This window comes from Phyllobates terribilis, unplaced genomic scaffold, assembly GCF_046119375.1.
Source record: "Phyllobates terribilis strain yellow unplaced genomic scaffold, ASM4611937v1 Scaffold_1__5_contigs__length_1240528914, whole genome shotgun sequence".
In the NCBI taxonomy this organism is placed as follows: domain Eukaryota; kingdom Metazoa; phylum Chordata; class Amphibia; order Anura; family Dendrobatidae; genus Phyllobates; species Phyllobates terribilis.
In genome coordinates this window covers 890,430,171-890,456,336 of record NW_027362761.1, presented here as the reverse complement: position 1 = coordinate 890,456,336, position 26,166 = coordinate 890,430,171, and the positions used below count along the sequence as shown (strand labels likewise).

At 45.7% G+C, this 26,166-nt stretch overlaps 1 protein-coding gene across 1 annotated transcript in view; it reads left to right on the top strand.

Moving 5' to 3' along the window:
• The first annotated feature begins 359 nt into the window (after positions 1-359).
• Positions 360-26,166, top strand: part of UGT8 (UDP glycosyltransferase 8) — a 171,652-nt gene continuing 145,845 nt past the window's right edge. Inside the window, exon 1 of the mRNA XM_073639910.1 lies at positions 360-470. The gene's annotated coding sequence lies outside the window, so the exon portion shown is untranslated. The remainder of the gene's footprint in view (positions 471-26,166) is intronic.

The window sequence follows — 26,166 nt, the reverse complement described above, 5'->3', positions numbered from 1 at the left end:
ATACTTTGTGTGTGCGTGCATATCTTCATACTGTGTGTGTGCTCGTGCATGTCTGCGTACTGTGTGTGCGTGCATGTCTGCGTACTGTGTGTGTGCGTGCGCATGTCTGCGTACTGTGTGTGTGTGTGTGTGCATGTCTGCGTACTGTGTGTGCATGTTTGCATATGTGAAGGAAGGGGGGACAGCCTGGGCCCTGTGTACTATACCTATATTTCTCTACTGTATCTGTGCATCATGAATGGTGGTATGTGCTATCGGGGCCCACTGAGACTCTTTCGCCCGGGGCCCACGAAAACCTGCAGCTGGCCCTGGTTGAAATCAATGATGTCACATGACACTCAATGAAGGGAGTGTCATGTGACACTCCCTTTCCCATTATTTCTCCTCTGTGTCAGACAGTGGAGCTGGCAGCTGCTGAGGTGATGAGAGAGACACGCTGCAAAGACTGAAGCAGCGAGGAACGAGGAGCAGTAAGTTTGTATTTATTTATAAATCAGTGAGTACTGATAATACAGGAGGACTGGGGGCTGCATTTTACCCTATGGGGGGCTGCATTATACTGCGTACAGGATCATAGGGTGCATTATACTGTGTTGAGGACCATGGGGAGTGCATTATGATGTGCAGAGGACCATGGAGAGTGAATTAAACTGCGTGGAGGACCATGGGGAGTGTCTTATACTGTGTTGAGGACCATGGGGAGTGCATTATACTGTGTGGAGGACTATGGGGGGTGCATTATACTGTGTGGAGGACCATGGCGAGTGCATTATACTGTGTGGAGGACCATAGGGAGTGTATTATATTACGTGGAGGACCATAGGGAGTTAATTATACTGCATGGAGGACCATGGTGAGTGCATTATACTGTGTGGAGGACCATGGCAAGTGCATTATACTGTGTGGAGGACCATGGTGAGTGTCTTATACTGTGTGGAGGACCATGCTAAGTGTCTTATACTGTGTGGAAGACTGTGGCGAGTGTCTTATACTCTGTGGAGGACCATGGCGAGTGCATTATACTCTGTGGAGGACCATGGCGAGTGCATTATACTCTGTGGAGTGTGGAGAGTTGTGGGGCCATTATACTGTATGTAGGGCCATTATACTGTATGGAGGGCTGTGTGGGGGTCACAGTTGGGGGATCATACTGTGTTGGGGTCACGATACTTTGCCTTGGAAGTTGAGGTGGGGTAAAGTACGGTCATTATACTGTGCATGTGGAGGAATTCACCATGGGGATATCACACTGTGTTTGGGGGGCACTTTTGTTGGCATCATACTTTATGGGGGCAATGAAAAAGGAACCTAGGACTTCAGCAGGAGGAAAATTACTATGTAAAGGCTGGAAAGATATGCTCTTTTGTGACCCCGACAATTATTTACATTTCTTTTTTGGGGGGGGGGCAATTAGAACTTTTGCTATGGGGCCCCATGATTCCTATGTACGCCCCTTGTCGTAACCATGGATACCCAAGGTCCTGTACTTTTAATACCCCTTTAAGTTACAGATGCAAAGTGATCACTATCTTTAACTGACACCTACAGTGGGGAAAATAAGTATTTGATACACTGCTGATTTTGCATATTTTCCTACCTACAAAGAATGGAGAGGTCTGTAATTTTGTAACGTAGGAACACGTCAACTGTGAGAGACAGAATATATAAAAAATCCAATAATCACATTGTATGATTTTTACATAATTAATTTGCAATTTATTGCATGAAATAAGTATTTGATACAATAGAAAAACAGAACTCAATATTTAGTACAGAAGCGTTTGTTTGCAATTACAGAGGTCAGATGTTTCCTGTAGTTCTTAACCAAGTTTGCACACACTGCAGAAGTGATTTTGGCCCACTTTTTCATACAGATCTTCAGATCTTGCAGGCTTTGTGTCTGTCGCTAGGCAACATTGAATTTCACCTTCCTCCAAAAATTTTCTATTGGATTCAGGTCATGAGACTGGACCAGTACCTTGAAATGCTTCTTATGGAGCCACTCCTTATTTACCCTGGCTGGGTGTTTCGGGTCATTGTCATGCTGGAAGACCCAGCCATGACTCATCTTCAATGTTCTTACTGAGGGAAGGAGGTTGTTGGGCAAAATCTTGAGATACATGACCCCATGCATCCTCTCTTCAATATGGTGCAGTCGTCCTGTCCCCTTTGCAGGAAACCACCCTCAAAGCATAAAGTTTCCCCCATCATGGTTGGTACTGTGTTCTTGGGGTTGAACTCATCCTTCTTCTTCCTCCAAACAAGTTATATTTTGGTCTCATCTAACCACATGACCTTCTCCGATGCCTCTTTTGGATCATCCAAATGATCATTGGTGAACTTAAAATGGGCCTGGACATGTGCTGGCATAAGCAGAGGGACCTTGCATGCCCTGCAGGATTTTAAGCCATGACGGTGTAGTGTGTTACTAAAGGTAATGTTTGAGACTGGTCACAGCTCTCTTCTGGTCATTGACCGGATCCTCCCATGTAGTTCTGGGCTGATTCCTGACCTTTCTCGGAATCATCCTTACCCCAAGAGGTGAGATCTTGCATGGAGGCCCAGACAGAGTAAGATTGACAGTCATCTTGTGTTTTTTCCATTTTCTAATAATTGTGCCAACACTTGTTGCCTTCTCACCAAGCTGCTTGCCTATTGTTCTGTAGCTCATCCCAGCAGATCTACAATTTTGTCCCTGGTGTCCTTAGACAGCTCTTTGGTCTTGGCCATGGTAGAGAGGTTGGAGTGTGATTGATTGAGTGTGTGGACAGGTGTCTTTTATACAGGTAACTAGTTCAGACAGGTACAATTAATCCAGGTAATGAGTGCAGAGTAGGAGGGCTTCTTAAAGAAAAACTAACAGGTCTGTGAGACAGAATTCTTGCTGGTTGGTAGGTGATCAAATACTTATTTCATGCAATAAAATGCTATTTAATTATTTAAAAATCATACAATGTGATTTTCTAGGTATTTGTTTTTAGATTCTGTCTCTCACAGTTAAAGTGTACCTACGAAAAAATTACAGACCTCTCCATTCTTTGTAGGTGGGAAAACTTGCAAAATCAGCAGTGTATCAAATAATTTTTCCCCCCTCAATGTACAAGGGATAATATAGCTATAGGAGGTCATGTATCCTGAAGACTTTGACAAGCAATGTATGCAAAGTAATGTCCCAGGCATGCTTGGTCTGCAAACAAAAGTGATGAAAGCAATATAATTCTTACATAGCTCACATGGTTTTTCACACTAAACAATTACGTAACATATGAGGCTATGCATTACTGGTGACTTGTCGTATACATGTGACTAGCCCAGGGGATGGGGATGACTCGGTACCCGGGCCTTTGCCTGGCCTTGGGGATGTCGCGGTGGTCGGCTCCCGGGCCCATACCCTGGGGTCTCTCTTTAAAAGGGTGGATATTTGTTAATTTTATAAAAGTTTGTGACGCCACCTGTGGCTTCTGGTGAGAATCACCAGCGCTGCGCAGTCCACTGAGGCCGATGATAAGGCAGCTGGATGGTATAGCTCTCCACAGGTGGAGCTAGGCCTCAGGGCAGCGTACGGAAGGGGGATGCAGGACAGGCGAGACCCAGCCGGGTCAGAGCAAGAACAGGGACAGACACGATAGTCACTTCAGTACCTTTTACTGATAGAAATTCAGGCACTTCCCGGAGCACTGTAGGGTGAAGGGTGCATGTCAGGATCCTCCCCAATGAGCGGGTGTAGGGCATCCTGTTTCTTGCCTCTGTGTAATAAGTTTCTGACCTGCCTGGAGCTAAGCCTAACTTTGTCTCTGTCCTGTGCTGGCTGACCTTGTGGTAGGGCCTTCTCTTGGAGTACATGCTCCTTATCAGTGGGCCTATGTGTCTCCCGGCTCTGTTATGTATCAGCACTTTAGCGATCCAGGGACTTGTAGTTCTCCAGGGATTCCGGTTATATCTTACTGGGTCATAGAGATCCCGGTAACTTCGGACCCGGTGTCCGATCAATGCTTCGGGGTGAGCAAGTTAAGCTCCTCTGCCCCCTATGTACTAACTCTCCACTCGCCTTCGGCCTACTCGGGCCCTCACTAGGCTATACACACTAACGGCAGCTTGCCGCGCTTCACCGATCTTATTGCCCTGGCACACCTAAAGCTCACTTCTCTGAGCTACACTGAGTCTTGGTCTGGATAAGCTCCACTGCAGGATAGCAATTGCAGGAGCTGGAACAGGCTTTTGTCCTCTGAGGTAACTCTTCTCAGACTGCACTGCACTCACTGCTAAACCAGAATAGACTAACTCTGACTGATGGCTGCCTGGCTCCACCTTCCCTATCTATCTATCTATCCCTAACGGGCTCCCTCTGGTGGTCTGAGGTGGAAGGTGGAGCTGTGTGAATGGTTATGGGGGCCTCTTGTGGAGGAATCCATCAATGCACTCCTCTAGGATCTGTGATAACCAAGCGCAGCTGGGCGTCACACATGCACTTGTCAACTTTGGAAAATGACATCTGAGAGATTCTGAAGAGATAGGCAAAAAGAGCTGCCCATTATAGCATTTCACTTACTATGGCCACATTGACATGTTCAGTATTTTAGTATTTCACATCAGTATTTGTAAGCCAAAAACAGGAGTGGAATAATCAGAGGAAAAGTATATTTGAAACACGTCACTACTTCTGCATTTTTTCCCCCACACTTGGTTTTGGTTTACAAATACTGAGGTAAAATACTGACCAAATACTGAACATGTGAGCATGGCCTAATACAGCATACGACACCATTCATCCCACCCCAAAACTAATACATTTCACATCTTAAACCCCCTTTATAAATGCCAGCCACACACAGAGGTATCAGTTGCTTTGTATAATATTAATGGAGGAAACTGTTTGTGATAACTGGTGACATTATATAAGGGAACACACTGTATAATGATAAGCTAAGACATTTTATATTATTTTACGGGACAATGCGATAATAGACAACACTCTGCATAACATTTATATAAAAGAAGGGAGGATACTGTGTATGAGATAAGGGATGACACTATATCTAAAAAGGGGACACAGTTATATATAAAATAAAGGGACACTGTATACAATATTAAGGAAGAATACTTTACATAATGAGTAGTGTTGAGCATTCCGATACTGAAATATCGGGTATCGGCCGATATTCGCGGTATCGTAATTCCGATACTTAATTCCGATACTTTTGCAATATCGTATACCGGAATCGGAAGTTCCCATAATGCAATGAGCCATTTTCATTTTATTCACCCAATGAGGATCCTAAGAAGTGTGGGCACATCCTGTTAGGCATGTAGGCATCTTAACTAATGGCATGGCTGTGATTGGCTGCTGAAATGATGTCATGATGCACTATAAAAGCCGCTGCCGCCATTTTGAGCTCACTCTGCTGTGAATTCAGTTAGGGATAGGATGCTGTTGTTCTGAGGGACAGTTTTAGCTACCTATTTGGTCTATTCTGCTTTACCCAAGCTACTTTATAAATCGCTGTGCCTTGCAGTGCTAGTGCACAGTTCTCTGTGCTGTTCACCGCTTTCTGCAAGGTCTCTGTGTGTGAGTGCAGCTCACCCTGTAGTGTGTGCTTCAGCCACGTCTGGTTATAGTGCACTCAGTGTGTGTCACTGCCTCATACATTGTCCTTTTTTGCCAATTCATAATTTTTCCTGATATCTCCTATTAGTGTGGTGGTTCCATCCGTATTCAGCTAAATTTGTTCCAAACACACTATATAGGAGTAGATAGAGAAATTTTTTTGGTCTTGCAGTGCTAGTGCACAGTGCTCTGCATCTGTACTGTTCACCGCTGTCTGCAAGGTCTGGTGTGTGAGTGCAGCTCACCCTGTAGTGTGTGCTTCAACCACGTCTGGTTGTAGTGCACTCAGTGTGTGTCACTGCCTCATACATTGTCCTTTTTTGCCAATTCATAATATTTCCTGATATCTCCTATTAGTGTGGTGGTTCCATCCGTATTCAGCTAAATTGGTTCCAAACACACTATATAGGAGTAGATAGAGAAATTTTTTTGGTCTTGCAGCGCTAGTGCACAGTGCTCTGCATCTGTACTGTTCACCGCTGTCTGCAAGGTCTGGTGTGTGAGTGCAGCTCACCCGGTAGTGTGTGCTTCAACCACGTCTGGTTGTAGTGCACTCAGTGTGTGTCACTGCCTCATACATTGTCCTTTTTTGCCAATTCATAATTTTTCCTGATTTCTCCTATTAGTGTGGTGGTTCCATCCGTATTCAGCTAAATTGGTTCCAAACACACTATATAGGAGTAGTTAGAGGAGCCTTTCTGCAGCATTGGGCCCTGCAGCCCCAGCCAGATTAGTATTAGCCTATTTTTTGCAGCCTCATCTATTGCATTGTAGGTTGCCTTCCTACATTGTAATAGCTACAAAAAGTTTGTGATACTATTGTTATTACATCTTTAGGCACATCCAGTGTCTTTTTGTGACAAAAAAAAACTAAATAAAGTTCACCAAACACTCCACTTTACAGTTGTGTAGGCCACATTAGCTCATATTAAAGTCTAGTCCACACTTTATAAAATTAGTGTTTTTTATACCTGTTAGCAGCTGTTCAGGAATAAGCACACTAAGCCCTTAGTACTTTTCTGCCTATCTTTATCAGTCTACCAAGATGAAGAAGGCAGGGAGTAAGGCATGTGGTCGTGGGCGTGGGCGTGGAGTTTCTGCAGGGAGAGGACGTGAGGATTCTGTGCTTGCAGGGAGAGGACGTGGGGATTCTGTGCCTGCTGCGGGCACCAGTGACTCAGCATCCCCCAGTTTTACCAGGGAACAGTCCTTTATGCGCAGCTTTGTAGGAGCTAGCCGTACCCCACTGCTGCGGGAGGACCAAATTGAAGCCGTTGTCGGATGGATGGCAGCTAACGCATCGACTTCAATCAGTTCCAGATCCTCTCAGGTCCTGAGCACTGAAGAGCACCCATCTGTCTCTTTACCACCAGCCAAATTGCCCAGGCAGTCAGAGAGCCCTGGACAGGAGCCATCTCTACTTCTGTTCTCTGAATCTCTTGGCTTGGAAAGAGGGGGCCAGCCAAGCAGAATTCGAGAATTTGAAGAAGAGGTAGTATGCAGTGATGCGCAACCGTTTTGTCTCTCTGAATCTGAAGAGGCGGGTGGGCCAGTGCCTAAGGTCAGCAGCACACCTCAGTACGCATCTGATGATGAGACTCAGGTGCCACTTTCTCCTGTGCTGTCGAGACTACCCAGGAGAAGCAGTTGTTTGAAGAGGGTGGTGTAGATGATGAGGTCCTTGACCCATCATGGCGTGAGGGACAGGAAGGTGGTGGGAGCAGCTCTGAGGAAGAGATTCCCCGAACAGCCCAAAAAGGAGGGAGAGGGAGGGGGCAGACTTGGTTGCCTGTAGCCTCCACTTCGGCACCCATTAGGAGCATGGCTCTTCCAAAATCCAAAGCGGGCGCTCCCAAGACTTGCAGTGCCTGGTCCTTTTTTGACACAGTTGCAGATGACATTTGCTTTGTCAAATGCAAGCTGTGTAATCAGAAGGTGAAAAGAGGGAAAAGTGTCAGCAACCTCAATACCACAAATATGTGAAAACATGTGCGGACCAAGCACGTGGTGGAGTTACAAAAACACACTGAAGACCTAGGCCAACCTACAGCGCCACCTACCACCTCTTCAGCTCGTGTTGTAGCCTCTTCCTCCAGCTCACACACAGCTGGTTCGGCTTCCTCACAGGATCGCCATGGAAGAATCTCTGGCACTGTTGTACAGAGACACAGTGTAATTCCACCCACAGCACCACTTTCCCAGTCATCCTCACACTCCCAGGCCAGTCTACAGCCATCGTTAGCACAGGCATGGGAGAAAAGGCGCCCATACTCGGCAAACCACCCCCGAGCACAGGCTCTGAATGCTGGCATTGCTAAACTACTGGCCCTTGAAATGCTATCATTCAGGCTGGTGGAGACTGACACATTCCGTAACTTTATGGCATTGGCAGTCCCACAATACAACGTGCCCAGCCGATTTTATTTCAGCAGGCAAGCCGTCCCTGCCCTGCAACATCATGTGGAGGGAAAAATTAAACATGCGCTACAAAACGCCGTCAGTAGCAAGGTCCACCTGACCACCGATTCGTGGACCAGTAAGCATGGACAGGGACGATACCTTTCCCTCACTGCCCATTGGGTAAATGTTGTGGAGCCGAGTACAGATCTTGAGAGTGGCGCTGTACGTGTTCTGCCAACTTCAAGGATTGCAGGAATCCAGTCTGTACACATTGACTCCTCCTCATACTCCAGTTCCTCTGAATCAGCGCTGCAGGAGCCGTCACGGTCTACCTCCACATCGACCCGTGAACGGTTACCTGTTATGGTGACCAATATGAGCACAGCCGTGGCCAAACGTCAACAGGCCGTATTAAAATTAATTTCTTTGGGGAATCGAAGCCACACAGCGCAGGAGCTCTGGAATGCCATCAAGCAGCAGAGCGACGTGTGGTTTGTGCCAGCGAATCTCCAGCCAGGCATGGTAGTGTGTGACAATGGCCGAAATCTGGTGGCAGCTCTGGGCCTAGGCAACCTCACTCACATCCCATGTCTGGCACATGTGCTCAACTTGGTCGTGCAGAGTTTTTTGAGGGACTATCCGGATCTTGATGCACTGCTTCACAAGGTCCGCATAGAGTGCGCTCACTTGCGGCGTTCCAGCAATGCAAGATCACGCATTGCAGCTCTGCAGTGCCGATTAAGTCTTCCAGAACATCGCATCATATGTGATCTACCCACCAGGTGGAATTCAACGTTACATATGTTGGAGAGGTTGTGTGAGCAGCAGGCAGCAGTAATGGAGTACCAGCTGCAGCAGGCGCAAACAAGTCGCAGTGCGCGCCGTTCACACTTCACCACCACTGAGTGGGCCTCTATGAAGGACATTTGCCATGTTTTGCATGCCTTCAATTATTCCACGCGGATGGCGAGTGCAGATGATGCACTAGTCAGCATGACTATCCCCCTTATCTACCTGCTTGAAAAAACACTGCAAGCACTAAGGGACGAGGTTTTGGAAGAGGTGGAGGATGAGGAGTCACAAATGCCATCTGCTTCTCTACAGTCTGCGCAACGTGGTTCCTCTCAAAGGCCTAGGCAGGGGACACTTTGTGAGGAGGATGAGGAGGAGTCAATGGATGAGGAAGACATCTGTCCAGAGGAGGGAGGTACACAATGCTCTAGTAGTCAGTATCTAGAGCGAGGGTGGGGTGATGCAGAGCAGGCAGAGATCACACCTCAAGCAGGGGACAGCGTTTCTTGGCCAGTTGGCAGTCTGCAGCACATGGTTGATTTCATGCTGCAGTGCCTGAGAAATGACCGCTGCATCGCCCACATTCTCAACACGGCTGATTATTGGGTGTCCACCCTCCTAGATCCTCGCTACCGGGACAACTTACAAAGCCTCATAACACCGTTGAACCGGGAGCGTAAAATGCGGGAGTACCAAGACGCACTGGTGCATTCCATCATGTTCTCCATTCCAACCGAGAGCAGTGCTGCTAGTGCTTTACAAAGCAGCTCAGTGCGTCGAGGCAGTGAAGGAAGCTCTGCACAAAGAGGGAGCAGAAGCAGCGCCTCAGCACAAGGCAAGACCAGTATGGCCGAAATGTGGCAAAGTTTTGTGTCCACGCCGCCACAAATGTCTACACCATCACAGACGGCTCCAGTCAGCAGGAGGCAACGTTTCCGTCAGATGGTGACAGACTACATGTCTTGCCCTCTTAGTGTACTCCCAGACGGCTCTTCTCCCTTCAAGTTTTGGGTCTGTAAGCTAGATACATGGCCAGAGCTAAGTCAGTATGCATTGGAGGTGCTAGCTTGCCCTGCTGCTAGTGTATTATCGGAATGCGTCTTTAGTGCCGCAGGTGGTGTACTAACAGACCGTCGCATGCGACTATCCTCCGATAACGTTGACCGGCTTACTTTTCTCAAAATGAACAAGGCCTGGCTCTCTCATGAATTTGCCAGTCCTCTTCCAGAATAAATAATTGTTGGCAAAAGTATCCAGGTCTCCTGTTCTGTTCATGTTTCTACCACCTGAACTGTAATCCCTGAGCTCCAACACCGCCAGTTGGCGCTCGGAAGTGCCGTCTGCACAGTCAACACTTGCTGCCGTGTCATTGGGGTTCAGTAACGTCAGCTGTTCCCCGGCTGTGCGGACGGCAATTTCTCCTGCTCTGTCCACATTCTCACTACTACAGATTTTAAAGTTGCTCCAATTACACCTCTGGCTCCTCTGTTTTCAGTATTATCCCTGAGCTCCAACACCGCCAGTTGGTGCTTGGAAGTGCCGTCTGCATAGTCAACACTTGCTGCCGTGTCATTGGGGTTCAGTAACGTCAGCTGTTCCCCTGCTGTGCGGACGGCAATTTCTCCTGCTCTGTCCACATTCTCACTACTACTGATTTTAAAGTTGCTCCAATTACACCTCTGGCTCCTCTGTTTTCAGTATTATCCCTGAGCTCCAACACCGCCAGTTGGCGCTCGGAAGTGCCGTCTGCACAGTCAACACTTGCTGCCGTGTTATTGGGGCTCGGTAACGTTAGCTGTTCCCCTGCTATGCGGACGGCAATTTCTCCTGCTTTGTCCACATCCACTGTGCTACTGATTTCAAACCTCCTCCAAATACACCTCTGGCTCCTCTGTTTTTAGTATTTACCCTGGGCTCCAATACCGCTAGTTGCTGCTCAGAAGTGCCGTCTGCACAGTCAACGCTTGCTCCAGTGTTATTGGGGTTCAGTAACGTCAGCTGTTCCCCTGCTGTGTGTCCGGCAAATTCTCCTGCTTTGTCCACATCCACTGTACTACTGATTTAAAACTTGCTCCAATTACACCTCTGGCTCCACTCTGTTTTTAGTATTTACCCTGGGTTCCAGCACCGCCAGCTGGTTCTCGGTAGTTCCATTTGCTCTTGTACCTTCTACTACCCATCCGGGTTCCAGTACCGTCAGCTAGTTCTCGGCAGTGCCTTTGGATTAGGTGACTCCTTCTCGGTATCCAAGTTCCACCAACGTCTGCTGGTTCTTGGTAGTGCTTTCTGGCACAGGTACCTCCTGCTTAGTAACCGAGTTCCAGTACCGTCAGCTGGTCTTCGGCAGTTCCATTGGCTCTTGTACCTTCTGCTACCCATCCGGGTTCCAGTACCGTCAGCTGGTCCTCGGTAGTTCAATTTGCTCTTGTACCTTCTACTACCCATCCGGGTTCCAGTACCGTCAGCTGGTTCTCGGCATTGACTTTGGCACGGGTACTCCCTCCTGCCCAGCCTGGTTCCAGCACGCCAGCTGTTTCCGGGTAGTGTCAACGTCACTTTGCCTCCAATGCGTTGTCCTGTCGTGTTGCGGTCGGGTTAGCCGACTCTATGGTGCCTGCAGTTTAGGTGACTCCTATGTGGGCTGCGGGATCTGGCAATGAAGGCTGGTTCCATAGTGCCAATAGGACAAGCACCCCCTGTAGGACTGTGGGTTTTGGTAACTGCGGCCGGCTCGCGGCCTTGAACTTTTTTTTACATGGGTACCTTCTGCTACCCATCCGGGTTCCAGTACCGTCAGCTGGTTCTCGGCAGTGCCTTTGGATTAGGTGCCTCCTTCTCGGTATCCAAGTTCCACCAACGTCTGCTGGTCCTTGGTAGTGCTTTCTGGCAGGTACCTCCTGCTTAGTAACCGAGTTCCAGTACCGTCAGCTGGTCTTCGGCAGTTCCATTGGCTCTTGTACCTTCTGCTACCCATCCGGGTTCCAGTACCGTCAGCTGGTCCTCGGTAGTTCCATTTGCTCTTGTACCTTCTACTACCCATCCGGGTTCCAGTACCGTCAGCTGGTTCTCGGCATTGACTTTGGCACCGGTACTCCCTCCTGCCCAGTCTGGTTCCAGCACGCCAGCTGTTTCCGGGTAGTGTCAACGTCACTTTGCCTCCAATGCGTTGTCCTGTCGTGTTGCGGTCGGGTTAGCCGACTCTATGGTGCCTGCAGTTTAGGTGACTCCTATGTGGGCTGCGGGATCAGGCAATGAAGGCTGGTTCCATAGTGCCAATAGGACAAGCACCCCCTGTAGGACTGTGGGTTTTGGTAACTGTGGGCGGCTCGCGGCCTTGAACTTTTTTTTACATGGGTACCTTCTGCTACCCATCCGGGTTCCAGTACCGTCAGCTGGTTCTCGGCAGTGCCTTTGGATTAGGTGCCTCCTTCTCGGTATCCAAGTTCCACCAACGTCTGCTGGTCCTTGGTAGTGCTTTCTGGCACAGGTACCTCCTGCTTAGTAACCGAGTTCCAGTACCGTCAGCTGGTCTTCGGCAGTTCCATTGGCTCTTGTACCTTCTGCTACCCATCCGGGTTCCAGTACCGTCAGCTGGTCCTCGGTAGTTCCATTTGCTCTTGTACCTTCTACTACCCATCCGGGTTCCAGTACCGTCAGCTGGTTCTCGGCATTGACTTTGGCACGGGTACTCCCTCCTGCCCAGTCTGGTTCCAGCACGCCAGCTGTTTCCGGGTAGTGTCAACGTCACTTTGCCTCCAATGCGTTGTCCTGTCGTGTTGCGGTCGGGTTAGCCGACTCTATGGTGCCTGCAGTTTAGGTGACTCCTATGTGGGCTGCGGGATCAGGCAATGAAGGCTGGTTCCATAGTGCCAATAGGACAAGCACCCCCTGTAGGACTGTGGGTTTTGGTAACTGTGGGCGGCTCGCGGCCTTGAACTTTTTTTTACATGGGTACCTTCTGCTACCCATCCGGGTTCCAGTACCGTCAGCTGGTTCTCGGCAGTGCCTTTGGATTAGAATCATAGAATCATAGAATGGTAGAGTTGGAAGGGACCTCCTGGGTCATCTGGTCCAACCCCCTGCTCAAAGCAGGATTCACTAAATCATCTCAGACAGATGTCTGTCCAGCCTCTGTTTGAAGACGTCCATTGAAGGGGAACTCACCACCTCTCGTGGCAGCCTGTTCCACTCATTAATCACCCTAACTGTCAAAAAGTTTTTTCTAATATCTAATCTGTGTCTCCTCCCATTTAGTTTCATCCCATTGCTTCTAGTCTTTCCTTGTGCAAATGAGAATAAAGATGATCCTTCTACAATGTGACAGCCCTTGACATATTTGTAGACAGCTATTAAGTCTCCTCTCAGTCTTCTTTTTTGCAAGCTAAACATTCCCAAATCCTGCAACCGTTCCTCATAGGACATGGTTTGCAGACCAGTCACCATTCTGGTCGCTCTTCTCTGAACTTGCTCCAGTTTGTCTATGTCTTTTTTAAAATGTGGTGCCCAAAACTGTACACAGTATTCCAGATGAGGTCTGACCAAAGAGGAGTAAAGACCAATAATGACTTCACGTGATCTAGACTGTATGCTTCTGTTAATACATCCCAGAATTGTATTTGCCTTTTTTGCTGCTGCATCACACTGTTGACTCATGTTCAGTCTATGATCTATTAGTATACCTAAGTCTTTTTCACATGTACTGTTGCTTAGCTCTATTCCTCCCATTCTGTATATGCTTTTTTCATTTTTATTGCCCAGATGTAGTACTTTGCATTTTTCCCTGTTAAAAACCATTCTGTTGGTTGCTGCCCACTGCTCCAGTTTATTTAGGTCTTTTTGAATCCTCTCTCTCTCTTCTCTAGTATTAGCTATCCCTCCTAGCTTTGTGTCATCAGCAAATTTAATCAGTTTACCCTCAATTCCTTCATCTAAATCATTGATAAAGATGTTGAACAATACAGGTCCCAGGACGGAGCCCTGTGGTACCCCACTTGAGACATTCATCCAGCTGGATGTGAAGCCATTTACAATCACCCTTTGAGTCCGATCACTAAGCCAGTTATGAATCCACCTAACAGTTGCCTGGTCCATTGCATACTTGGTCATTTTTTCAATAAGGATGGTGTGAGATACTTTGTCAAATGCTTTGCTGAAGTCAAGATATACTATATCTACAGCATTTCCCTGATCCACCCAGTCAGTGATTCTGTCATAGAAGGAAATTAAGTTAGTCTGACATGACTTGTTAGTTATAAACCCATGCTGACTCTGGTTAATCACTTCATTCTTATCCAGGTACTTACATACATGTTGTTTAATAATTTGTTCGATTAGGTGCCTCCTTCTCGGTATCCAAGTTCCACCAACGTCTGCTGGTCCTTGGTAGTGCTTTCTGGCACAGGTACCTCCTGCTTAGTAACCGAGTTCCAGTACCGTCAGCTGGTCTTCGGCAGTTCCATTGGCTCTTGTACCTTCTGCTACCCATCCGGGTTCCAGTACTGTCAGCTGGTTCTCGGTAGTTCCTCAGCTTTCTTGTACCTTCTGCTACATTTCCAAGTTCACGCTTTTTGAAATGGTTCTTGGTAATCACTCTGGATCTCCCTGACGAAGACCCTGAAGACGAGGACCCTGAAGACCAACCCTAAGAAGACGAGGACCCCGAAGACAACGACCCTGAAGACGAGGACCCTGAAGACCACCCCGAAGAAGACGAGGACCCTGAAGACCACCCCGAAGAAGACGAGGACCCTGAAGACCATCCCGAAGAAGACGAGGACCCCGAAGACGAGGACCCAGAAGACCAACCCGAAGAAGACGAGGACCCCGAAGACGAGGACCCCCGAAGAAGACGACCCTGAAGACCACCCCGAAGAAGACCAAGAAGATGACCCTGAAGAAGTTGACCAAGAGGACAAAGAAGAGAAGACAAGCACCAAGATACAGAAGAACAAGAGACAGAAAACCAAGAAGCAGAAATACAAGAAGCTGCAGAACAAAAAGCGGAAGAACATTAAGCATAAGACTAAAAATCAGAGCAAAAGATAATATCTAAATTATAAGCAGAAGATAACTAAGCAGTGTATGGGGGTGAGTCCATTCCTCCTCGTGGTGCCCCTGGAAAAGACCTGCTGCTGCAGGCCAAACTGAACGCGGACAAATCCTGTTGTAAATCTTTTGTGACGGGCAGAACGAAAGGTGTAATGTCCAACCTTTTATAAATAACAACTACAGGAATGCCTGTCACAAATAAGAATATGATGAAGAAAAAGAATATGAAGAAGATGAAGAAGTAGAATATGAAGAATGTAAAAAAAAAGAATAATACGAAGAAGGTGAAGAAGAAGAAGATGAAGAAGGTGAAGAAGAAGAGGATGAAAAAGATGCTGAGGATGATGAAGGAGAAAGTGTGGGAGAAGTAAAAAAGAAGGTGAAGAGCGTGGAAGTAGTGAAACATAAATATCTGACAAAATATAAAAATACTTAACATAGTCAATATTTCTGTAACTCAGAACGTCTTAAAAAAAATATTAATTCCTGCTATTCCATTTGATTGGGCTAAACCTCTATGCCTTTATTGTCTCTCCCACCTCCCCCAATACATTCTACATTATTCTTAGTTGTTTTCCTTCATGTAGAATTAACCTACAAGGAAAGAAAGGGTTTATTTTCATTCCGATATTTCTGTCCCATTGACTTGCATTGGTTTCCGGTATCGGAATCGGCGATATCCGATACTTTTTCGGTATCGGTCCGATCCAATCCGATCCGATATTTCCCGATATCGGAAGGTATCGCTCAACACTAATAATGAGGAATAACGCTTTATATAACAATGGAGAACACTTTGGCCCCTCTTCATCAAATTGGCATTGTTCATGCAAGTCTTGATGAGGGAGTGTGTTGGAGTCAGACCTGCCTGATTCCTTAAAAAGCTCATGCCCCTTTATGAATCAGGTGCGTCTCAAAATTTGCATTTGACTCCATGCGCCTTGCTACAAATCTTACTTAAAGACTGCAGTAAGATTTGTGATGCAAGGTACGCCACAGCTTGTTATGAAGTAGATGAGGGGGCATCATTAAGCCCCTTCCCGTTCCAGCTCCACCCATTTTGGTGGAGCTGGCCAAAACTCTGACTTTCCAAAGTGTTTTAGCTTGCTGGTGTAAACACTTTGATGAATTGGGGCCTTTATGTACAGCTAGTACGTCAGCAGTGGCGGGACACATCCGAACAGATCTAGTTTTACACAGACCTGTACACACCTGTAATATAAGATTGTACAGTACTGTGTGAAACTACACTGCTCAAAAAAATAAAGGGAACACTTAAACAACAGAATATAACTCCAAGTAAATCAAACTTCTGTGAAATCAAACTATTCACTTAGGAAGCAACACTGATTGACAATCAATTTCACATGCTGTTGTGCAAATGGAATAGACAATAGATGGAAATTATTGGCAACTATCAAGACACCCTCAATAAAGGAGTGGTTCTGCAGGTGGGGACCACAGACCACATCTCAGTACCAATGCTTTCTGACTGATGTTTTGGTAAATTTTGAATATTGGTTGTGCTTTCACACTCGTGGTAGCATGAGACGGACTCTACAACCCACAGAAGTTGCTCAGGTAGTGCAGCTCATGCAGGATGGTACATCAATGCGAGCTGTGGCAAGAAAGTTTGATGTGTCTGTCAGCGTAGTGTCCAGAGGCTGGAGGCGCTACCAGGAGACAGGCCAGTACACCAGGAGACGTGGAGGGGGCTGTAGGAGGGCAACAATGCAGCAGCAGGACCGCTACCTCCGCCTCTGTGCAAGGAGGAACAGGAGGAACACTGCCAGAGCCCTGCAAAATGACCTCCAGCAGGCCACAAATGTGCATGTGTCTGCACAAACGGTTAGAAACTGACTCCATGAGGGTGGTATGAGGGCCCGACGTCCACAGATGGGGGTTGTGCTCACAGCTCAAAACCATGCAGGACACTTGGCATTTGCCACAGAACACCAGGATTGGCAAAGTCGCCACTGGCGCCATGTGCTCTTCACAGATGAAAGCAGGTTCACACTGAGCACATGTGACAGATGTGACAGAGTCTGGAGACGCCATGGAGAGCGATCTGTTGCCTGCAACATCCTTCAGCATGATCGTTTTTTTCAGTGGGTCAGTAATGGTGTGGGGTGGCATTTCTTTGGAGGGCCGCACAGCCCTCCATGTGCTCGCCAGAGGTAGCCTGACTGCCATTAGGTACCGAGATGAAATCCTCAGACCTCTTGTGAGACCATATGCTGGTGCGGTTGGCACTGGGTTCCTCCTAATGCAGGACAATGCCAGACCTCATGTGGCTGAAGTGTGTCAGCAGTTCCTGCAAGATGAAGGCATTGAAGCTATGGACTGGCCCGCCCGTTCCCCAGACTTGAATCTGATTGAGCACATCTGGGACATCATGTCTCGCTCCATCCACCAACGTCACGTTGCAGCACAGACTGTCCAGGACTTGGCGGATGCTTTAGTCCAGGTCTGGGAGGAGATCTCACAGGAGACAATCCGCAACCTCATCAGGAGCATGCTCAGGCGTTGTTGGGAGGTCATCCAGGCACGTGGAGGCAACACACAATACTGAGCCTCATTTTGACTTGTTTTAAGGACATTACATCAAAGTTGGATCAGCCTGTAGTGTGTTTTTCCACTTTAATTTTGGGGGTGACTCCAAATCCAGGCCTCCATTGGTTAATAAATTTGATTTCCATGGATGATTTTTGTGTGATTTTGTTGTCAGCACATTCAACTTTGTACAGAACCAAGTATTTAATGAGAATATTTCATTCATTCAGATCTAGGATGTGTTATTTGAGTGTTCCCTTTATTTGTTTGAGCAGTGTACATGTCCCAGTAAAACCCATAAATGATAGAGTATGCTGGGAGTTGTTGTTCCACAAAAAAAGGATGTTATCACCCTTGATCACTCTGAATAACAATAAGTGATTGGAGATGCAACATAAACTTTTACATCCAATAGCTTATAGGTGATATCTCCTGTGATTTAAATTGTTCACTTTCTGTTTTTTTTCCACCTGCTCCAAGCATTTATGATGACGTCTCCTGGCCACGACTCGTCTTTGCAGAGTTTGATATTCCTGAAAAAAAAAAAAAATTGCATGCTGTGCATCAAAATACAAAAATGCCCCACATAATGCCCCTGAATATCCCTCAATGTGCAACTAAATACAGTGCTGCTCACCATCAATGGCACCACTTCATTTTTTTCATAGACTGTACAATATCTTTAAAAATAAATGGAAATGTACCAAAAGTTATATCCTCAGGATTGATTTTTTAATTAGTGGTCCAAAGTGATACAACGATAAAACATTGTTTTTCAACTTCCATGTTGCAATTTACAAAAAAAAAAACATAATAAACAGCATGTGCTGCAATAAAGGCACCCCTAATTAATACTTAGTTGCACACCCTTAGGCATTGCTGACAGCCTCCAAACGTTTCTTATTGCCATCTATAAGCTTCTTGCACTTCTCAGCTGGAATTTTCTCCCACTCTTCCTTTGCAGTTTGTTCAAGCTCTTGAATGTTTGCAGGGTTCTTTTTCCCAATGGCAGATTTCAGCTCACTCCAAAGATTTTCAATGGGATTGAGGTCGGGACATATTTCTGGCCATTTTAAAACACTCCATTTTTCTTTTTCAACCATTCCTGTGTACTTTTGGATGTGTTCTTTGGGTCATTGTCTTGAGGACCCATGATCTTCAACTCAAACCAAGTTTTCTTACACTGGGTAGGACCTTTCACTCTAAAATCTCTTGATAATTCTCTGATTTCATGATTCCTGTGATACAGTCAAGGCCTCAAGTACCCAATGCAGCAAAGCAACCCCACAGCATTATGGATCCTCCACCATGCTTAACTGTTGGTAAGGTGTTCTTTTCCTTATAAGCTTCATTGCGCCGTCTGTAAACAAATTATTGATTTGCATTGCCAAAAAGCTCTATTTTTGTCATGTCTTATCCGTCAACAGAACATTTTCCCAGAAGGATTGTGGTTTGTCAAGGTATCAGTCGTTCCTTTTTATGTATTTTCTTCAGAAATGGTTTCTTCCTTGGCCTTTGCCCAAAAAGCTCTGCTTGGTTCAGTGTGCGGCATATTGTACTTATTGAAACCATGACCCCAGACTGTTCCAGGTTGGCCTTCAGGACTTTGGATGTTTGACGTAGTGTTTTTTCCACCATTCACACCAACCTTTGAAGACATCTCTTGTCAATTTTTCTCTTTCCCCCACGTCCAGGGAGGTTCTTGATGGTTTCATGCTTGGCAAACTTCTTAATAATATTGTGCAGTGTTGAAACTGGGATACCAAGGTCTTTGGAGATGGTCATATATCCTTTGGAAATCTTTTGTTTGCTAATAATAGCAGTTCTGATGTCCTCAGACAGCTCCTTTGTCTTCACCATGGTGACAAAGGAACAGGGCCTACCATGTGGCTTTTTAAAACACTGAAGTCATCATTCAATGGCTAATTCATGTCACATGGGCACCGACAATTAATCACAGGTGAATCTCTTTTGTGATTTACCACAGGCGAGCCTAAATGTGTTCTATGCAAAAAAAACGTTTCACTTGTTTCATTTTATTCAGATGTTCCAAATTATATACTTAAACTTCATGGGTTACAATAACTAAGAGCAGGACTGTACATCCACTGTACTCCCTGAAAATATGAATAGCCATTATGCACCTGAAAAATATGAATAGTCGCTATGCTCCCTGAAAATTTGAATAGCCACTGTGCTTCTAAAAATACAAATCACCACTGTGCCTCCTAAATAAAATTTAGACGAATGTACAGTGGGGAAAACAAGTATTTAATACACTGCCGATTTTGCAAGTTTTCCCACTTGCAAAGACTGGAGAGGCTGTAATTTTTATCGTAGGTACACTTCAACTGTGAGGAACAAAATCTAAAAATAAAAAACAGAAAATCATATTGAAAATTATATTGTATGATTTTTAAATAATTAAATTGCATTTTATTGCATGAAATAATTATTAGATCACCTACCAACCAGCAAGAATTCTGCCTCTCACAGAGCTCAGTCTATCACATTCCAACCTCTCCACCATGACCAAGATCAAAGCGCTGCCTAAGGACACCAGGGAAAAAATTGTAGACCTGCACAAGGCTGGGATGGGCTACAGGACAATAGGCAAGCAGCTTGGTGAGATGGCAACAACTGTTGGCACAATTATTAGAAAATGGAAGAAACACAAGATGACTGTCAATCTTTCTTGGGATCATAGAGAAAATTGCTGCATTGCTGGACACTGGTGCTTGAGTAGGGGCCGAACCCATACTATGCTATAGAGTAACCTCAGCACTCAAGAGTTCATTAAAGTAACAATTTTAATGCAGTCCATAAATTAACAAAACGTTTTGGTCAAACAGACCTTCATCAGTACACTGTTAGACATAAATAAAAGAAAATAACGTAAGGAACCAAAAGAAAACATAAAATATAAATTAAATTAAACAGAACATGGACACAAATGAGGCCACAGGGCAGAACATGACTATTTGACATACACAAGTTCTGGTGTCAAACCTGTGAGAGATAATGTAGCATCCTCCTAATGGCATGAATAAATGCAATGGATCAAAAATATCAATTAGGTATCACCTACCAGACTGATTATGGGAGCTAAAGTATAGATGCAGAGGATGAGGACTCAGTGTCTCAAATAGCGTAAATCTATATGGGAAGCAGAAATGTGAGGCTTAGTTTACATGTAATGTGGCTACATGTCCAAACAGTAGTGTAGGAATGGCATACCTTGGATAAGAGTACGTATCTGGAGCTGGCAGGGAAATGCGGTATCCACCGCTAGTTCCTGGTGCTGTGTGAGTGATAGCGGGAGGGTCCCTAGTTAAAGGAGAGTAGTGCGACAGCTGGTGAAGTCCGGCCAATCACCGCAAAGCGGCAATATGCTAGCCGCGCTTGGCCAGAAATACCCGCGTGACGTCACGGGAAGTGACGTATCGCTAGTGAGGTGTATGAGTTCCAAGCGCTCAGAGATTGCGTTCCACAGGGCCGAAAGTGAGCGTGCCTGACCCTGGAGACATGCGTTCCACAGGCTGGAAGCATGTATATGTCGGGGCATGGTTAGAGATAGGTGAATCCACAGGCTGGAGGAATGTATATGTCGGGGCATAGCTAGAGATGGGCGAATCCCAGAGGGAGGGACCAGAGGATGGTACATCTGTAAAACAGGAGGAGGAGGGGGAAAAAAGGGGGGAGAGAAGGGGAAAGAAGAAATTATTATGGTATACAAAATTTCTATGGTATACAAAATTTCTCATCAGTATTAACAACAGTACGGTAAGACACCCGCTGAGAATAAATAGATTAGACATGCAGATATATATATATATATATATATATATATATCTGACAAAGTTCTGTCAACAGTGGCATTGATAATAGTGTATAAAACTGCTACATAATTCACATAATTTGCAACATAGAGTAATAGGGACTAAGGCATTACAGAACAAAAATAAAGCCCTACAGAAAGGAAAGCAAATCATATTCCCTATTCCATCCCTTAGGTGATAGGGATTCCATTTCATGTATCCAATAGGCCTCCCTCTGTTTCAGGAGGCGGACCCGGTCGCCCCCCCGGCGTGGTGGCAGTACCAGTTCCAAAACCTGGTATTTTAGTTGGGATATGTTATGACCTGCTGAAATGAAGTGATGGGGAATAGGTAGTAGCAGATTCTTACACCGAATCGTAGATTTGTGTTTGGAGATTCTATCATTGACAGGCTGAGTAGTTTTGCCTATGTAGATTAGACCACATGAACATTTAATGAGGTATATGACAAATGCACTGCTGCAGGTAAAGTAGTTTTTAATATTGTATTTCTTGCCTGTGTGGGGATGATAAACAATATTGCCCTTTAAAACGTTGTTATTTTGCTGGCATTGCAGGCAAGGGAAAGTTCCCAATTTAGGATTCTGAAGGAATCGTTGTTTCGGTCCCTGGTTTGTTTTGCCAATGTCTGCACATACCAGAGAATCCCTAAGATTGGGGGCTCTCTTGAAGCAAGGCATGAACGGCCGTTGAAAGGAAGTAATATTTGGATACCCTGTCCGTAATATGTTCCAGTGTTTCCGAATGGTTTTGTGTAGGATATAAGCGTAGGGGTGGAATGTGTGGACAAAGGGAATGCGATTTTGTTTGTCGTTGTCTGTGGTTGTAATATAGAGGACGAGTATCCCCGTTCGCTAAATTTAGAGCCCATTTCTTGTAGTCTCTGGTTATGAATGGATTCGTTGGTCACGATCCGTTCAACTGTTTGTAATTGGGATTTGGGTATGGATTTCTTAATGGACCTTGGGTGATTGCTGGTAAAGTGTAATAGACCATTCCGGTCCGTAGGGTAAGTATAGAGGTCTGTTGTAAGACACCCATACTCGTCTTTCATCACCATTGTGTCAAGAAAGCTCACTTTCTGATAGTCATGAGTCATTGTGAAGCCCAGGTCGGGCCAAGCGGAATTCAGGAAAACATGGAAGGCTTCAAAAGTCTCCAACGGGCTTCCCCATATGCAAAAGATATCGTCAATGTACCCTTTCCAAACGATGGAATGTTCTTGGAACAAGGATTTGGAATAGACTACCTGGCTTTCAAATGTGGCCATATAGCAATTTACATACGGGGGAGCCACGTTGGAGCCCATGGCAGTGCCTTTAACTTGTAGATAATAAGTGTCCTGGAATAAGAAGTAGTTCTTGGTGAGTACCAAGGTAATTAATTCGATGGAAAGATCAACAATTTGCGGGTCAATGAGTGATTCTGTTAGAAGGGCATGTGCTGTGTTAATGCCGTGATCGTGGGATATGGATGTATAGAGATTCTTAACATCGAAGGAGACCAAAATGGCTCCTGGAGGGACCTGTTTTAGATTGGTCAATGTTGTGAGAAAGGATCCTGTGTCTAGTAGGAAGGATGGGCTTTTTTGTACTAGGGGTGTAAGTATTTTCTCCAAGAAAATAGATAGAGGGGAAAGTAGTGACTCGGTGGAGGCCACTATTGGTCGTCCTGGAGGTTCAATCAAGCTCTTGTGGATTTTGGGCAAAACGTAAATGACAGGTGTTATGGGGTGTTTCTTGGTGAGAAACTCGCCGGTTTTAATGTCAATAGTGCCTGCTGTAACAAATCGGTTGATGACCGAAGATATCGAGCTACTGATTTGGGAGGTAGGGTCCTGGGGTAACTGATGATAAGTGGTAGTGTCATTGAGTTGACTTTCCACCTCTTTGATGTATTGACTTTTGTCCATGATAACAATTGCGCCCCCTCTGTCTGCTGGTTTTATAATATTACTCTTATCCTCCTTCAGGCTATTGAGCCCTTGTTGGTCGAGGGGAGAAAGATTGGGTTCAAAGTGCAGTTTACCTCTATCAATCTTGGACCATAATTCCTTAAAGGCCGTGTCTACAAAACCAATAAAGGTTTCTAGGGCATGAGAGCCCAGGGGAGGCCTGTAAGAGCTTTTGGTATAAAGACCTAGACTGTTGGATGTAATAGCTGCATCTTGGTTAGAAGTAGTGGTGGAATTGCTAATGCCTGTAAGCTCAGGTTTGGCAAAGCGTGTCTTAAGTCTTAAAGAGCGATAGAACCGCTGAAGTTCCATGTCGAGATTAAAGGTGTTAAATCGACTGACTGGACAGAAGGAGAGACCTTTTTGCAATACAGACAGTTGGGCAATGCTTAGGGTTTTGGAGGAAATATTTAGCACCAGGGGCGCTGTGCCTGGGATCGGGTCACCCTGATGAAATCCGTGTTGCCTCTGATGTTGCCCGCCTCTTCTCGTCTTCTTCTTGATGGACGTCTCCTTTGTTGTCCTAAAAAACGAGAAGAAGGGGTAAATTGATCTCTCCTGTCTGCCTCCGAGCCGGAGGAAGATATTTCGGTACATGATCTGGCAAATCGATGTGGGTTTCCCCCTACAGAATATTTGTTCTGCCATCGATAAACCCTATTCTGCTCGTAGTCCTCAATATCCCTTAGAAATTTGCTTCTTTTCCTGGATTCTGTGTCCTTTCTGTGATGATCGATGTTGCTCTTGATCTTACTCTGAAGGGCAGGCCACTCCTCTGGACTAATGGATGATGTGAGTTGTGATTCAATATTTTTGATCTGGTCTTTCGTAGAGATGATGGCCTTGTGCAAAAAGTCAACAGTTAATGTCATCAGATCAAATGAGCATTTATTTAGGATTTGCTCAAACTTATTACAGTATTCTGGCAGGTCGGAAAATAAAGTAGGTCGTATAGGTGCCCTCAGTCCCCTGGGGATCCGTTGGACCCTCAAGTATTCGGTTAGAGTTGCGCAATGCAACTCTATGTTGATCAGGTGTCACTGTTCCATCTCTAGGTCATGGCCCCTTGTTTCTTTGGGTGGGACCCTCAAGAAATCACTGGATATGCTGGCTTGTGCAAGGATGGTAGAGGCTTCATCCGCATTATATGAGAAGGTAATGGATGTCATTTCACAACAGCGTGCAAGTGGAATGGCATTACAATAGTAGAGAAAATCGTTGCACTGCTGGACACTGGTGCTCGAGTAGGGGCCGAACCCGTACTATGCTATAGAGCAACCATGGCACTCAAGAGTTCATTAAAGTAAAATTTTTAATGCAGTCCATAAATTAACAAAACGTTTCGGTCAAACAGACTGTCATCAGTACACTGTTGGACATAAATAAAAGAAAATAACGTAAGGAACCAAAAGAAAACATAAAGAAATTATAAATTAAATTAAAGAGCACATGGACACAAATGAGGCCACAGGGCAGAACAGGACTATTTGACATACATAAGTTCTGTTGTCAAATCTGTGAGAGATAAAGTAGCATCCACCTAATGGCACGGATAAATGCAATGGATCAAAAATATAAATTAGCTATCACCTACCAGACTGCTTGTGGGAGCCAAAGTATAGATGCAGAGGAAGAGGACTCAGTGTCTCAAATAGCGTAAATCTATATGGGGAGCAGAAATTTGAGGCTTAGTTTACATGTAATGTGGCTGCTTGTCCAAGCAGTAGTGTAGGAATGGCATACCTTGGATAGGAGTACGTATCTGGAGCTGGAAGGGAACGCGGTATCCACCGCTAGTTCCTGGTGCTGTGTGAGTGATAGTGGGAGGGTCCTTGGTTAAAGGAGAGTAGTGGGACAGCTGGTGAAGTCCGGCCAATCACTGCAAAGCGGCAATATGCTAGCCGCGCTTGGCTGGAAATACCCGCGTAACGTCACGGGAAGTGACATATCGCTAGTGAGGTGTATGCATTCCAAGCGCTCAGAGATTGCGTTCCACAGGGCCGGAAGTGAGCGTGCCTGATCCTGGAGACATGCGTTCCACAGGCTGGAAGCATGTATATGTCGGGGCATGGCCAGAGATGGGCGAATCCCTGAGGGAGGGACCAGAAGATGGTATATCTGTAAAACAGGAGGAGGAGGGGGAAAAAGGGGGGAGAGAAGGGGAAAGAAGAAATTATTATGGTATACAAAATTTCTATGGTATACAAAATTTCTCATCAGTATTAACAACAGTACGGTAAGACACCCACTGAGAATAAATAGATTAGACATGCAGATATACGTATATATACAGTACAGACCAAAAGTTTGGACACACCTTCTCATTTGAAGATTTTTCTGTATTTTCATGACTATGAAAATTGTACATTCACACTGAAGGCATCAAAACTATGAATTAGCACAGGTGGAATTATATACTTAACAAAAAAGTGTGAAACAAATGAAAATATGTCTTATATTCTAGGTTCTACAAGGTAGCCACCTTTTGCTTTGATGACTGCTTTGCACACTCTTGGCATTCTCTTGATGAGCACCAAGAGGTAGTCACCGGAAATGGTCTTCCAGCTATCTTGAAGGAGTTCCCAGAGATGCTTAGCACTTGTTGGCCATTTTGCCTTCACTCTGCGGTCCAGCTCACCCCAAACCATCTCGATTGGGTTCAGGTCTGGTGACTGTGGAGGCCAGGTCATCTGGCGTAGCACCCCATCACTCTCCTTCTTGGTAAAATAGCCCTTACACAGCCTGGAGGTGTGTTTGGGGTCATTGTCCTGTTGAAAAATAAATGATGGTCCAACTAAACGCAAACCGGATGGAAGAGCATGCCGCTGCAAGATGCTGTGGTAGCCATGCTGGTTCAGTATGCCTTCAATTTTGAATAAATCCCCAACAGTGTCACCAGCAAAGCACCCCCACACCATCACACCTCCTCCTCCATGCTTCACGGTGGGAACCAGGCATGTAGAGTCCATCCGTTCA